This window comes from Vicia villosa, unplaced genomic scaffold (assembly GCF_029867415.1).
Source record: "Vicia villosa cultivar HV-30 ecotype Madison, WI unplaced genomic scaffold, Vvil1.0 ctg.003299F_1_1, whole genome shotgun sequence".
Taxonomy (NCBI): domain Eukaryota; kingdom Viridiplantae; phylum Streptophyta; class Magnoliopsida; order Fabales; family Fabaceae; genus Vicia; species Vicia villosa.
In genome coordinates this window covers 162,478-176,979 of record NW_026706170.1, presented here as the reverse complement: position 1 = coordinate 176,979, position 14,502 = coordinate 162,478, and the positions used below count along the sequence as shown (strand labels likewise).

The 14,502-nt window shown below is 37.0% G+C and overlaps 1 long non-coding RNA gene and 1 pseudogene across 1 annotated transcript; both read left to right on the top strand.

Moving 5' to 3' along the window:
* The first annotated feature begins 324 nt into the window (after nucleotides 1-324).
* Nucleotides 325-1,111, top strand: LOC131640769 (uncharacterized). The gene is made up of 3 exons (XR_009295329.1): nucleotides 325-540; nucleotides 634-701; nucleotides 912-1,111. It is a non-coding gene; the product is annotated as an uncharacterized LOC131640769 (long non-coding RNA).
* A 1,178-nt stretch (nucleotides 1,112-2,289) lies between these two features.
* LOC131640762 (protein NRT1/ PTR FAMILY 8.2-like) lies at nucleotides 2,290-9,883 on the top strand (annotated as a pseudogene).
* Nucleotides 9,884-14,502: the final 4,619 nt, after the last annotated feature.

Genomic DNA, 14,502 nt, shown 5'->3' with positions numbered 1-14,502 from the left:
TGCTTGGTCATTTGCAAGTTGCATTAATTCTTGCATACGCTTTTGTTTATTGTTTAGGCACGATAGCCTAAAGGCCAATTATATTTCTGGCCATATTTGAAATTGGTTTGAAAGAATTTAATCTATCATATAAGAAAGTTAGTTGTTCTAAAAATACCAATATTGTCCTTTTTTTTCAAATTCTCTTCATTTAGACTGTCCACGTGGACAGTCTCTCCTTGCAGCATCTTCACTTCTCTTTCCATTTTCACTTCTATTTTTTTCCAACTTTCTCCTTCTCTATTTTTGCAAAATATTATTTTTCCTCTCTCTCTCTCTCTCTAATTTCACTTCTCTCTGTTTTTAATTTCTCTCCTTTGTTCTCAAATCTCTTCCCTTAATTTTTCTTATTTCTTCTCCTTCTCCTTCATTACCACTTCAAAAATTCATGATGCCGCTATCACCACCATCACCACCACTCATGTCTCATCTTCTCTTTTCTGTCTTATTGTCATCAACACAACTAAAAGTTTCAATTAATCACATTTAGATCTGTAAAAGGTAAAAGTTACAAACTTTTATTGTTTTTAGTGTTCATCTAATTAATTTTTTATTTATTCAACATCTCTAACATTTTTTATGGTTTTCGTTTAGATAGGTTCCGAAACAACGAAAAAGCTTGACTTATCTAAGCATAAGCTTCTTTTTCAACAACATGAAAGGTTTGTCATTTTATTTTTTTCTTTATCAGATCTGGGTTTTTTTGTAGCTACTGGGTGGCAATGAAGAGATTGTGCTTCTTTTTCTACTTCTTCTAAATCCAAATATGAGTTTTTGTTTGATTTGTAGTTTTCCTCTCAGATTTGAGTTTTTTGTTGTTATTGTTGTTGTTGTTACTGAGTTATAAATCTGAGTTTTTGTTCGATTTGCAGCTTTTCTCTCGATCTGGGTTTTAATTGTTGTTATTTAGAAGTGATGAAGAGAGTGATGATGAAGAGGGGCCTAAGTTTTTGTTAGACTTGCAGTTGTTCCTCCTAGATCTGGATTTTTGTTGTTCTTATTTAGTGGAAATTGAGACATATGTTTTTGTTAAATTTGTCACTATTCCTCTAGAATATGGTTTCATTGTTGTAACTATATTGTTGTAACTAAGTTTCCTTTAAATCTCTTGTATGTATTTTTACTTTATGAATGGTTATGATTATTAATATTTGTGATAATTTTTATTTGGTTTGACAAGTCAATAATATACTTCACACATATTGCAAAGCTTACCATGAAAACCATATGTCCATATTCATGAACAAATTTTTTCATGTTTTAAGTTTTAACTTTTTTCAGAAACACAAACAACAACACACAATGCCTCATATACAATTTTCTCTTCACTTTTTTATTCTCCATTATTTTCATGTTTCTATTTTGGTTGTTATATTATTGTTGATTTACTTAATCTAATAATTTTTTGTATGTTTTGTTCACAGTTGAATATTTACATTAAGTGGACTATTATCACACCAAGGATTGTATTGGGTAATATTTCCAAAGACGAACCAAATTTAGTCCACCATTCATAAAACCAATTAGGTACGAGTTTATTAATCATTTATGGATTAATAGAGAAAAACCAAGAATGTCTGTTCTTAGGATTTTGATGATAAAAAGCTTGGACATAGTCCCAGTTATTAAAGTAGATATACTTTCCTTCAGCAATCCTTATTGCCTTTTCACCATTTGGGTTGATACCCCATTCTCTTGGTAACAAGATTTTATTAATATGGCATTTACGGAAGTTTATAAAACTTTCAGGATTATTGTTCTGGTAGTGGTGAGTAATCATTACTGATTCGGTAACAATCAAAAGAATCTCTAGGTGAGGCCTAAATTTTCCATGAAGACCTGGATATCCTCTTGATTCTAGGTGGATGGTTTTGATAATTTTTTGTATGTTTGAATAAATGATTGAAAAAATGAGTTGAGCAATACATTTTTGTGTAAATATCACGTTTAGACCCAAAAGCTACAAATCGGAGCTTAAAGTAGAATCAATTCTAGAGAACATAATCAATTCAATTATACTAAGAAAACCAAACATGTCATAATCAATTCTACACATCCATAATCAATTTTGCGTGCCAAATACATGAAACCGAACATACTCGGAGTGTTTTCAGCTTATTTCTGATAATTGCGTGATAACTTATGAAAATAGTTCGACTTTATTTCTTTTGTTATAGAAAGTCTATATATAAGTACTTACACGATAAGCATTTGATTAAGCTGTTTATTCAAATAGAGCCAGATGTAGTATGTTATGCTTATGATTTCAAGCTTGAATTTATACAGGAAATGAATGTTGTGAAAGATTAGCTTATTATGGGATGAGCACAAATTTGGTGCTTTATTTTAAGGAGAGGCTGCATCAACATAGTGCAACTGCTTCAAAGAATGTCTCTAATTGGGGGTGGAACATGCTACATCACACCATTAATTGGAGCTTTTGTGGCTGATTCTTATCTTGGAGGATACTGGACTATTGCCAGTTTTTCAATAATCTATGTTATTGTGAGTATTATCACTTCACTATATACTTGATTATTAGCTTTTTCAATAATCTAAATGGTATTCGACTATTCGTGTTTATTATCAGGGAATGACATTATTGACATTATCTGCGTCAGTTTATGGCATAAAACCAACATGTCACGGAAAAGAAAATTGTCATGCTACAGATCTACAAAGTATAGTGTGCTTCATCGCACCTTACCTTATAGCTCTTAGCACCGGTGGAATCAAGCCGTGTGTTTCATCCTACGGAGCAGATCAATTCGACGACGCTGCCGAGAAGGAGAAGGAAACAACAGTTCTTTCTTCAATTGGTTCTATTTCTCAATCAACATTGGAGCTCTCGTTGCGTCTTCTTTATTGGTTTGGATTCAAGATAACATCGGTTGGGGATGGGGATTTGGCATTCCGTCCGTTGCTATGGCGATTGCCGTGGGGAGTTTCTTTTCTGGAACAAATTGTATAGGAATCAGAAGCCTGGAGGAAGCGCGCTCACTCGTATCGTTCAGGTGATAATTGCATCCAAAAGAAAATGCCATGTGGAAGCACCTTCTGATAAGTCTCTTTTATATGAGATTGTTGACACAGAATCTGCTATCACAGGAAGCCGCAAACTCGACCATAGAAACGAGTTGAGGTAAAAGCAAATACAAAAAAAATCGTAGACGACAAATTATTCATTATCCCGTGTTTAAAGTCGTCAAAAAACGATACGTTATTATCTTGTTTATTATTTTCATCTTCTTATTGTTTGTAACAGATTCTTCGACAAAGCGGCTGTTAGAAAATTGGTATGATAATCCTGGATATCTTCAAGAATCGTGTTCGTTCACTTTCCGAACAAAGTATTTCGACCCTATTCTTGTCTGGGTTCACGAAATCTCTGCGGGGATAATTCTCGAAGAACAATCTGTTTCTGACAATAGAGAACAGATCAGAATGTAGAGGAAGTATGTTTTTCGTATTCGAAATCGAGGCCAAATGACTCCTTATATAGGAGATCAACAATAGAAACCGAAATGAAACACCTGTTCGGTAAAAACAGTTATGTTGGTTGGGAAACGACACACCTGTTCAGTAAAACGGTTATGTCGGTTGGGACCCCAGCCAGGGGCACTGCCCCTTGGACCCCGGCAGGGCGCTGCCCCGCACCCCGCCAGGGGCTCCGCCCCTTAGACCCCGACGGGGCGCTGCCCCGCACCCTGCCCGGGGCTCCGCCCCTTGGAACCCCGTTTCTATTATTCGTATTCAATTGCACGTTTGGCTCTACGAGCGTGCACTCTGCACTACCCTAACTCGTTTCAAGCTTAACGCATAATTGCATCGGCCTACATTAAATCACATTACTACCAAAATACATTGATGATACTAAAATCACCAACAAACTCCCCCCATTTTAGTATAATCCTTGATTTACTTACAGGTATAAAGATCAAACAAATGTATAGAAGAAAATGTCTTGCGATTGAATTTTCATCTTAGTACAAATACACATTCCAAATACTCGAAAATCGGGGTGTCATAATGATTGAACACGTCAATCCATTTGAATATCTAAAGATATAGTACACATATGTTTCTTACAATACTCTACTATTCATACTTGACACTTTACAAGCCATGTGTCCTTATCCATTAATAAGCATATAGGAAGCCAAGTCCAAGCTTCTTGAAGCGGCAAAACTTCATGCTCACATAGGTGATCCTTTTAATCTTGCACCTGCATTAGCAATTTTTCAAAAGAACCATTAAGAAGATATACTTCAACCTAGCCATCACTTGCAGGTCTGAGCACATACCTTGGGAAGATAAACACAATTGCTCCAATCTTTAATTATGATCTTTCCACATTGAATTCTGCTTCTAACGTTGTATTAGAAGGGAATTGGGTATACCATAGTTCATAGATTTAAATGGACTTTAATCCCATCCAAATTACCGACTTCTTCACTAAGTCTCTAGCTAACCCCTTCGTCAAGAGGTCAGCTAAGTTTTGTTGCGACCGAACAAACTCAATAGATATCACCCCATTCATGATTAATTCCTTAATCATACTATGTCTAATACCCAAATGTCTAGACTTTCCATTGTATATTTGACTATATGCTTTAGCCAGTGTGGCACTACTATCACAACGGATAGAAATTGGTGATATCGGTTTAGGCCATATCGGAATCTCATATACCAAGTTCCTTCGCCATTCTGCTTCTTTTCCAGCAGCAGCTAATGCTACAAACTCAGATTCCATTGTGGAACTAGTTATACATGTTTGCTTCTTGGAAGCCCATGAGATGGCACCTCCCCCAAGCAAGAACACCCATCCACTTGTAGAGGATGAATCTTCAACATTATTTATCCAACAAGCATCCGAATAACCCTTTAACACCGAAGGAAATCCCATATATGACAATCCATAATTCATAGTACCCTTTAAGTACTTGAATACCCTAGTTATCGCATGCCAATGATGTCTACTAGGATTACTAGTAAATCTACTCAACTTTCCAACCGCATAAGCAATATCCGGTCTAGTGTTAATCATAGCATACATCAAAGAGCCTATAGCTCTTGAGTATTCGAGTTGATCCACAGGTTTACCTATATTTGGCATAAGCTTTTCTCCCGGATCTATGGGAGTACTTACTGGAGAACAATTTTCATAATTGAACTTCTTGAGTATTTTCTCAATGTAATGAGATTGCGTAATTATAATCCCCTTATTCTCCCGTTTAATCTTAATACCAAGAATAACGTATGCTTCTCCCATATCCTTCATGGAGAACTTTGATGACAAGAAATTCTTTGTTTTATCAACTTGATTTTGGTCGGTGCCAAAGATCAACATGTCATCAACATATAGACAAATGAAAACTCCTTTACCGGATGTATCAAATTTGTTATATACACATTTGTCAGCTTGGTTTAGAATGAAACCATTAGACAAAACAACCTCATCAAACTTTTGATGCCACTGCTTCGAAGCTTGTTTCAGCCCATACAACGACTTAACTAGCTTACACACTTTGTGCTCATTACCAGGCATTACAAATCCTTCAGGTTGCTTCATATACACTTCTTCTTCCAAATCACCATTCAGAAATGCTGTTTTGACATCCATTTGATGAATCACTAGATTATGAATAGCCGCCAAGGCAATCAACAATCTAATAGTAGTGATACGGGCAACTGGAGCATAGGTATCGAAATAATCAATCCCTTCCTTTTGTCTGAAGCCTTGGATAACTAATCTAGCTTTAAACTTGTCAATTGTACCATCGACTTTCATCTTCTTTTTGAAGATCCATTTGCAACCCAATGGTTTGCAGCCTGGTGGTAAATCAGATAATACCCAAGTATTATTTTCCATGATAGAAACAATCTCTTCATCAATGGCTTCTTTCCAAAAAATAGAATCTTGAGATTTCACAGCTTCATCATACGTTCTTGGATCCTCCTCTATACTATAGCAATAATAGTATTGAGTTTCAATCTGATCCTTTGATCCCTCAACTAAATATAGTTGAAAATCAGATCCATAAGATCTAGATTTTCTAGCCCTTTTGCTCCTACGGGGTTCAAGTGTCTCACTTGGCACATCATATGAATGATCATCCCTTAGAGATTCGTCTGAATTAGGTATAGATATCTTTGGTCTAGGTATAGAAGAGAAACAATTCTCATCAAATATGGCATCTCTTGATTCTATAATTGTGTTAATAGAAATCGAGTCATTAGGTTCTATAACATAAAACCTATAAGCCTTGGAGTGTTCAGCATATCCAACAAAGATGCAAGCTACACCCTTTTCGCCCAAAGTTTTCCTTTTTGGGTCCGGGAGTCTAACCACGGCCCTACAACCCCAAACACGTAGAAATGTTAAGTTGGGTCGTTTCTTATACCGAATTTCATATGGGGTAGTCTTGTTCCTTTTATTAGGAACCCTATTTAACAAATAACAAGCCGTTAACATAGCTTCTCCCCAAAACCCTTCACTCAAACCAGAGTAAGATAACAAGGCATTTACCATTTCTTTAATAATTCTATTTTTCCTTTCATCCACACCATTTTTTTGAGGTGTATAAGGTGTCGTAGTCTCATGAATGATTCCTATGGATTGGAAAAATACAGGATCATAATAATCACCACCTCTATCGGTACGTAATGTTTTAATCAGCACATTCCGTTGCACTTCAACTTCAGTTTTATAAATTTTGAATTTATCTAAGGCTTCGTCCTTAGCTTGCAAAAAATAAACATAGCAGAATCTAGATGCATCATCTATGAAAGTGATAAAATATTTTTTATTCCCTAATGATGGAGTAGCATGCAAATCACTATGTATCAATTCAAGAATGACAGATTTCCTTGTTATACTTTTAAAAGGTTGCCTAGTGATCTTTGTTGACATGCAAGTTTTACACTTTTCGTTATTTTCATCAAAAACGGGAATTAAATCGTTTTTAGACATTTCATGCATTCTTTTATAATGTACATGTCCTAGACGAGCATGCCATAACGAAAAAATTGATAACATTCGAAGAAGACATAAATATAGAACCAGAATCTTTAGGAACTCCATTCAAATTCATCATAAACATTCCATTATTATAATATCCAAATCCTACAAACACACCAGGCTTCGATAAAACATATTTATCGGATTCACACACTTGCTTGTATCCAAGCTTATTCAATACAGGACCAGAAATTAAATTCTTACGTAACTTAGGAACATACAATACATTAAACAAAGTAATAGTCTTTCCAGAACTGAATTCTAGCACCACGTTTCCTTTGCCTTCAACGGGAGCGAAGTGATCATCTCCCATGTATAGATCAGAACCATCTTCAGCTGGAACAAAAGTCTTGAACCAGAAACGATCCTTGCAAACATGTGTTGTGGCGCCAGAATCAATCCACCACGCGATAGCATCATCCTGCACATAAAATGCCTCAGAAGTTAGTGAAACCGAATGTTTAATCAAACTATTCAAATCACAAATTGATTTCTGACCTTGGTTTTCGGATTGGTCCTTAGACCCCTTTCCTGAACCACTTGCATTCGCGTTGTCGTGCTTTTTACCGAAACGGCAATCCTTCTTGAAGTGGCCTGTTCTGCCACACTTCCAGCATTCTAGTTTCGGTTTCTTGTTAACACCGAAATTGCCCTTTTTGTTATTGAAAGCACATTTCTTTCCTTTGTTTTTGTTGTTATCGTTCTTACCACCCTCTTCGGTCATATTAATCGAGGGTCCAGCAATTTCTTTGCCTTTTCCTTTGTTATTCTCATGCGCTCGTAGAGATTCCTCTATGCGCAAGTGACTTCCAAGTTGGATCAAAGACAGTTCGTCTTTTCCATGTTTCAGATTGTGTTTGAAATCCTTCCATGAAGGAGGCAACTTGTCTATGATGCTTGAGACAGATATTGTTTCATCCATCTTCAATCCATGTTGTGTGAACTGTCCAAGGATTCGGAGGAGTTCATTGAATTGTTCCATGACAGACCTCGATTCAACCATTTTGTAATTGTTGAAATCGGTCACCAGGAACTTTTTACTGGATGAGTCCTCTGCCATGTACTTGGATTCAAGACAATCCCACATTTCCTTTGCAGATTCCACGTTTTGGTAAATATCAAATAAGGGATCAGACATACCGTTAAGAATGTGCCCTCTACATATGTAGTCGTCGTTCTCCCACTTTGATCGGCGTCTCAGATTTTCAACCGTGTCATCTTCCTCAAGTTCTGGAATTGGTGTAGACAGGGCGTGCACCACCTTCAACGTTGTCAACATGAAATGCATCTTCTTCTGCCAACGCCTGAAGTCTTGTCCTTAAAACTTGTCCAATTTTCCGAAACTTTTGGTCATCTCCTTGACGGTGCTTCCTCCTCCAGCCATGATTATCAGATAAATACTTTGTTCGTTTGTTAGAAAATTGGTATGATAATCCTGGATATCTTCAAGAATCGTGTTCGTTCACTTTCCGAACAAAGTATTTCGACCCTATTCTTGTCTGGGTTCACGAAATCTTTGCAGGGATAATTCTCGAAGAACAATCTGTTTCTGACAATAGAGAACAGATCAGAATGTAGAGGAAGTATGTTTTTCGTGTTCGAAACCGAGGCCAAATGACTCCTTATATAGGAGATCAACAATAGAAACCGAAATGACACACCTGTTCGATAAAAACAGTTATGTTGATTGGGAAACGACACACCTGTTCGGTAAAACGGTTATATCAGTTGGGACCCCAGCCAGGGGCGCTGCCCCTTGGACCCCGGCAGGGCGCTGCCCCGCACCCCGCCAGGGGCTCCGCCCCTTGGAACCTCGTTTCTATTATTCGTATTCAATTGCATGTTTGGCTCTACGAGCGTGCACTCCGCACTACCCTAACTCGTTTCAAGCTTAACGCATAATTGCATCGCCCTACAGTAAATCACATTACTACCAAAATACATTGATGATACTAAAATCACCAACAGCGGTCGTGCTAGAACAATCGGATAACCTAAAGGACTCATAAACCCGTGGAGACTTTGCATGGTAACGCAAGAGGAAGAGTTTAAATCCATTTTAAGATTGCTTCCTGTATGGGCCACCGGCATCATATTCGCAACTCTGTATGGTCAAATGAGCACATTATTTGTGTTACAAGGAGCTACCATGAACACTCATGTTGGCAACTCTAGCTTCAAAATCCCACCAGCATCACTCTCTATCTTTGACACCGTCAGCGTCATATTCTGGGTCCCGGTCTATGACCGAATCATCGTACCACTCGCAAGAAAGTTCACCGGCCACAAAAACGGCCTAACCCAGCTCCAAAGAATGGGAGTCGGACTCTTCATATCCATATTTTCAATGGTAGCCGCAGCGATTCTGGAGGTTATACGACTTAAAACCGTAAGAAGACACAATTACTATGACCTCGAGGAGATACCGATGACAATATTTTGGCAGGTTCCTCAGTATTTCCTCATAGGTTGTGCGGAAGTGTTCATGTTCATCGGTCAATTGGAGTTTTTCTACGAACAAGCTCCCATGCTATGAGGAGTTTGTGTTCTGCTCTTTCGCTACTAACAGTTGCGCTTGGACAGTACTTGAGTTCCCTGCTTGTGACGATTGTGACGAATATCAGTATGAATAATGGAAAAGTTGGATGGATACCGGATAATTTGAATTATGGTCACATTGATTATTTCTTTTGGTTATTGGCAGTGCTAAGTGTGCTCAATTTGATAGTGTATCTTTGGGTGGCTAGGTTGTATACTTATAATAAAATAGTGGGAACTCTTCGCTGAAAAATGTGTTGACTTTTATAATGTAAGTTTTAATAGTATGGGAAAATTCCTTTATAAGTCTTGTATTCACTTAAATCTCTTGTACCAAATTAAATCACAACATCAGAGTTAGCTTTGAAAATCCATTCTAGTTGTTTTGTAGCTTTATTTTTTTTCCAGATAGTCTAGCGATTGAAATCTATCTTTTAAAGATGAATAAATGAGATGTCGCGGGTTCGAATCTGCATCTTTGTATCTGACGATCTCTACATAACTATCAACTTTGAATAAATGAGATGTCGCAGGTTCGAATCCGCATCTTTGTATCTGAAGATCTCTAGATAACTATCAACTTTGAATAAATGAGATGTCGCGGGTTCGAATCCACATCTTTGTATCTGACGATCTTTACATAACTATCAACTTTGAATAAATGAGATGTCGCGGGTTCGAATCCACATCTCTGTATCTGACGATCTTTACATAACTATCAACTTTGAATAAATGAGATGTCGCGGGTTCGAATCCACATCTTTGTATCTGACGATCTTTACATAACTATCTAGATATCCTGATCCTTTAGTTAATGTTTTAAACTCTAGGCATTCATCAACATTTGTAGCACATACATTGAATGGATTCAAATTAGTTTTAGGAGATGGGAGTTAGGGTTATAAATCTTGTTGGAAAGGGAAGTAAAAGTGTTTAAGAGAAAATGTCAATTTCAAGGCATTGGATTCCAAACTCCACTGAAAGGAAGTAATAAGGTGTGTCAGCTCAGCATTTACTAAGTTGAGTTCTTTGTTGTTGTTTTGTTATTTATATTTTTTTTTGGAATTGTAGCTGAAATAACAATAATTACTATAAAGTCATATATAGTTATGAAATTTCCTCTCTCGACTAGGATGATTGTATCTAACTTATCAATATTAGCATTTTGAGGTTTAGCTAAGACTTGTGAGTATTCTTTTGTCCTTTTTATAAGAGTAATTATTTATTGACAAGTTTGGCTAAGACTTGTGGGGTACTCTTTTGTCCTTCTTTTTATAAGACTAATGACGATCAATCCGAGGAAGCTGTTAGGAGGAGGAGTGAGGCTATTTGTCGCTTTTGGACAAATTCGAGAATAAAAGAGAATTTCCTATTCCAAAAATCTAGATTGAAATGGGACAATGAAGGGGATAACAACAGTATATATTTCCATTGCGTGATGAAGGAGAGAAGGAGACGGAATTACATCGGTTCGATAGCTTCAGAGGAGGGTGTCCTTAAGGAGGTGAGGGAGGTTAAAGAAGAGGTTCGGAGGCACTTTTCTTTAAAATTTGAAGAACGAGAGTTACATAGACCTACCTTGGATGGCATACCCTTTGCGAGGTTGGAGACGGTTAAGACCGAAGGTTTGGAGGCGCTTTTCACGGAGGAGGAGGTTAAAGATGCGGTGTGGAGTTGTGAAGGCTCTAAAAGCCCAGGGCCGGATGGATTCAACTTTTTCTTCATAAGAAAATGTTGGTCTTTCTTGAAGCATGATTTTATGAGATTCTTCAATGACTTCCATAGGTATTCTTCTTTGTCGAAATCTATTACCTCTTCCTTTTTGACTCTCATTCCAAAGAAAGACAATCCGTTGGGTCTTGACGATTATAGGTCGATTTGCTTGGTCGGTTGCCTATATAAATGCTTGGCTAAACTTTTATCATCTAGGTTGAAATTGGTGTTGCAAGATATTGTTTAGGAGTGCCAATCGGCCTTCGTTCCGGGGAGGCAAATGCTCGACGGAGTAGTGGTGGCAAACGAGTTGGTGGATTACGCGGTTAAGGAGAAGAAAGATTGCATTCTTTTCAAAGTAGACTTTGAGAAAACATACGATAAAGTTAGTTGGGATTTTTTGAGATATATGATGCGGAGATTTGAATTTGGAAATTTGTGGATGACGTGGATGGAGGCGTTGGTGTTTAATAGCCATATGTCCGTTTAAGTGAATGGTAGCCCTACTAAGGAGTTTTTGGTGACCCGAGGGTTAAGAAAAGTCGACCCGTTGTCTCCCTTTTTATTTGTTTTGGTGGCGGAAGGTTTGGCGGGGCTGGTTAGAAGTGCTTCTTTGCTTGGGAATTTTAGGGGGATGAACATCAATGGTTTGTGTAGAGTGGATCTCCTTCAATACGCGGACGACACAATCTTAGTGGGTGACAGAAGTTGGCAACATATTTGGGCTTTGAAGGTGGTTTTAAGAGGTTTTGAAATTGCTTCCGGGTTAGGTGTCAATTATCATAAAAGTAGTTTGATTGGTATAAACTCCAATCCTCATTTCTTTGGAGCCGCGGCCAACTTCTTAGCGTGTAAAATTGAGAATTGCAACTTTACCTTTCTTGGCATTCCGATTGGTGGTAATCCGAGACGTATTTCTTTTTAGAAGCCGGTGGTCTCTAAATTAGAGAGGAGGCTTAAGTGTTGGAGCGGTAGATTTCTTAGTTTGGGTGGAAGGATTACTTTGTTAAAGATGGTATTGTCTAGTTTACATATTTTTTTCATGTCTTTTTATAGGGCACCAGTGCAAGTGTGCAAAGCTATAACTAGAATTCAAAGTTGTTTCCTGTGGAAGGGGGTGGAGGAGAGGAAGAAAATCCATTGGGCTAGATGGGGTTTGGTTTGCCTTCCTAAGGAGAAAGGAGGTCTCGGTATGAAATTAGTGGAAGAGTTCAATGTTTCTTTGTTGTCTAAATGGAAATGGAGGTTTTTCAAAGGCGGTGAAGCGCAATGGATTAAAATGTTAAGAGCTAGATATGGGCATAAAAATATTTTGCTTGGTCTCTCTGGTGTTTCTTGCAGGTTAGCTTCTTATTGGTGGAAAGACATTGTGGGTTTGGAAAAAAGGCACATCGAGGGAGATTTTATTGATAGGTGCATTTTTAAGCTTGGGATGGGAAGTTCCATTTTGTTTTGGCATTTTAATTGGATGGGGGTGTACAATTTTAAGACGGTTTTTCCGGATTTGTTTTCTCTCTCGGCTTTGAAAGATGAGGTGGTGGAGAGTATGGGCAAGTGGGAAGACGGCTATTGGAGGTGGGGAAATTTCGGCATTGGAGATAGTGTTAGCCCAATGCTTTTGTCCCGCTTAGAAGCGTTAAAGGAGATGTTGGTTTTTGTTGTTCCGGATCGGGCGTTGGCGGATGAAGTGCGTTGGAGTCCATCCGGAGATGGGGTTTTTTCGGTAAGTTCTTGTTATGCTTATTTTTCGGAAAGTCTTCTTTCTTCTATTTTTGTTTCGGATAGAGAAAAGGCTTTGGGGCTGGTTTGGAAAGCTTTAATCCCTTTTAGATTTAAAGCTTTTGCTTGTAGGATGTTAATAGATAGACTCCCCACTAAAACTAATCTTTTTGTTAGAGGTGTTATCTCTTCTTCTACGGATCTTCTTTGTGTTTTTTGTAAAGATAGAGAGGAAAGTTTAGTGCATCTTCTATTTTCTTGCGAAATAGCCAAGTTAGTTTGGAGTTCCATTCTTGGGTGGATGGAGGTGGATTATATCTTGCCATCTTTAGTTTGGGAGAATTTTCTTTCGGCTTTTGTTTGTTTTAGAAGGAAGAAAGTGAAGAATGGTATGGAAGGCTTGGTTTGGATAGCGGTTTGTTGGGGGATGTGGAGCATGAGGAACGATATTATTTTTGGGAACGTTGGTTGGAACGTGTCGGATATCGTTTGGAGGATTAAAGGATTGATTTGGAGATGGTCTTTTCACGGCGACATTACGTATGGCAATTGTAATTTTTATGGTTTTTGCAAAGATCCTTTGCATTACTTAAGATAAATGACAATTGTAATGTAATATCGCGTGTTTTCGGTTCGCTACCGATTTTTGTAAGAGGGATTGAGTATCCCTAGTACTCCCTTTTATTTAATTCCTTGTTTACAAAAAAGAATTATTTAGGATTTGTTGGAATGGTTTTTAAGACTAATTATTTAGAGTTCTTTAAGTTTTAGTTTTTAGTTTTTATAACTATTTTGTAAATCAAATTTAAAAAACAGTTTTAAGGGTAAAAAAAATAAATGAAATATGTTTTATAATTTTAGTTTAACTTAAATGCATTTTTGATAATTCTATTTTGATGTTTTTTAAACTTTTAATTCCTCTACTTTTAAATTTAATTTTTGGCCCTTCAACTTTATTTCTTTTAATCATTCTTCAATTTTGCGGATGAGTTTATCTCATTTATGACAATTTATGACTTGGTGATGACATAGCAGAGCTTAGATAGAACCATTTCATTATTACTAGTGGTACACTTATGTTTATTTAAACTAGTGTCTTACCCGTGCGTTCGCACGGTACCCGTCGTTTTCGCGCATTGTGATTGAGAAAAATAAAAAATATTAGTAAAAGATTAAGTTTTGGATAAAATTGAAAAAGTTATAAAAATAGTAATATTTTATTTAACAAATTATAATGAAGGAAAAGTTTTAAAATCGCAAATTCACGAATTATAATGAAGAAATATTCAATCAAATTATATAATTCAATTAGTGATAACTATTAGCCCAATCTCAAACTATCAGCTAAGGAGAATCGATTATTTTTTGCTAGCTAAGGAGAAAATTAATTATTTTGGCTCAATTATAACTACAAACTATCAGCCCAATCTCAAACTATCAGCTCTGTCTTGTAGGCCAATGAGAAACCACTA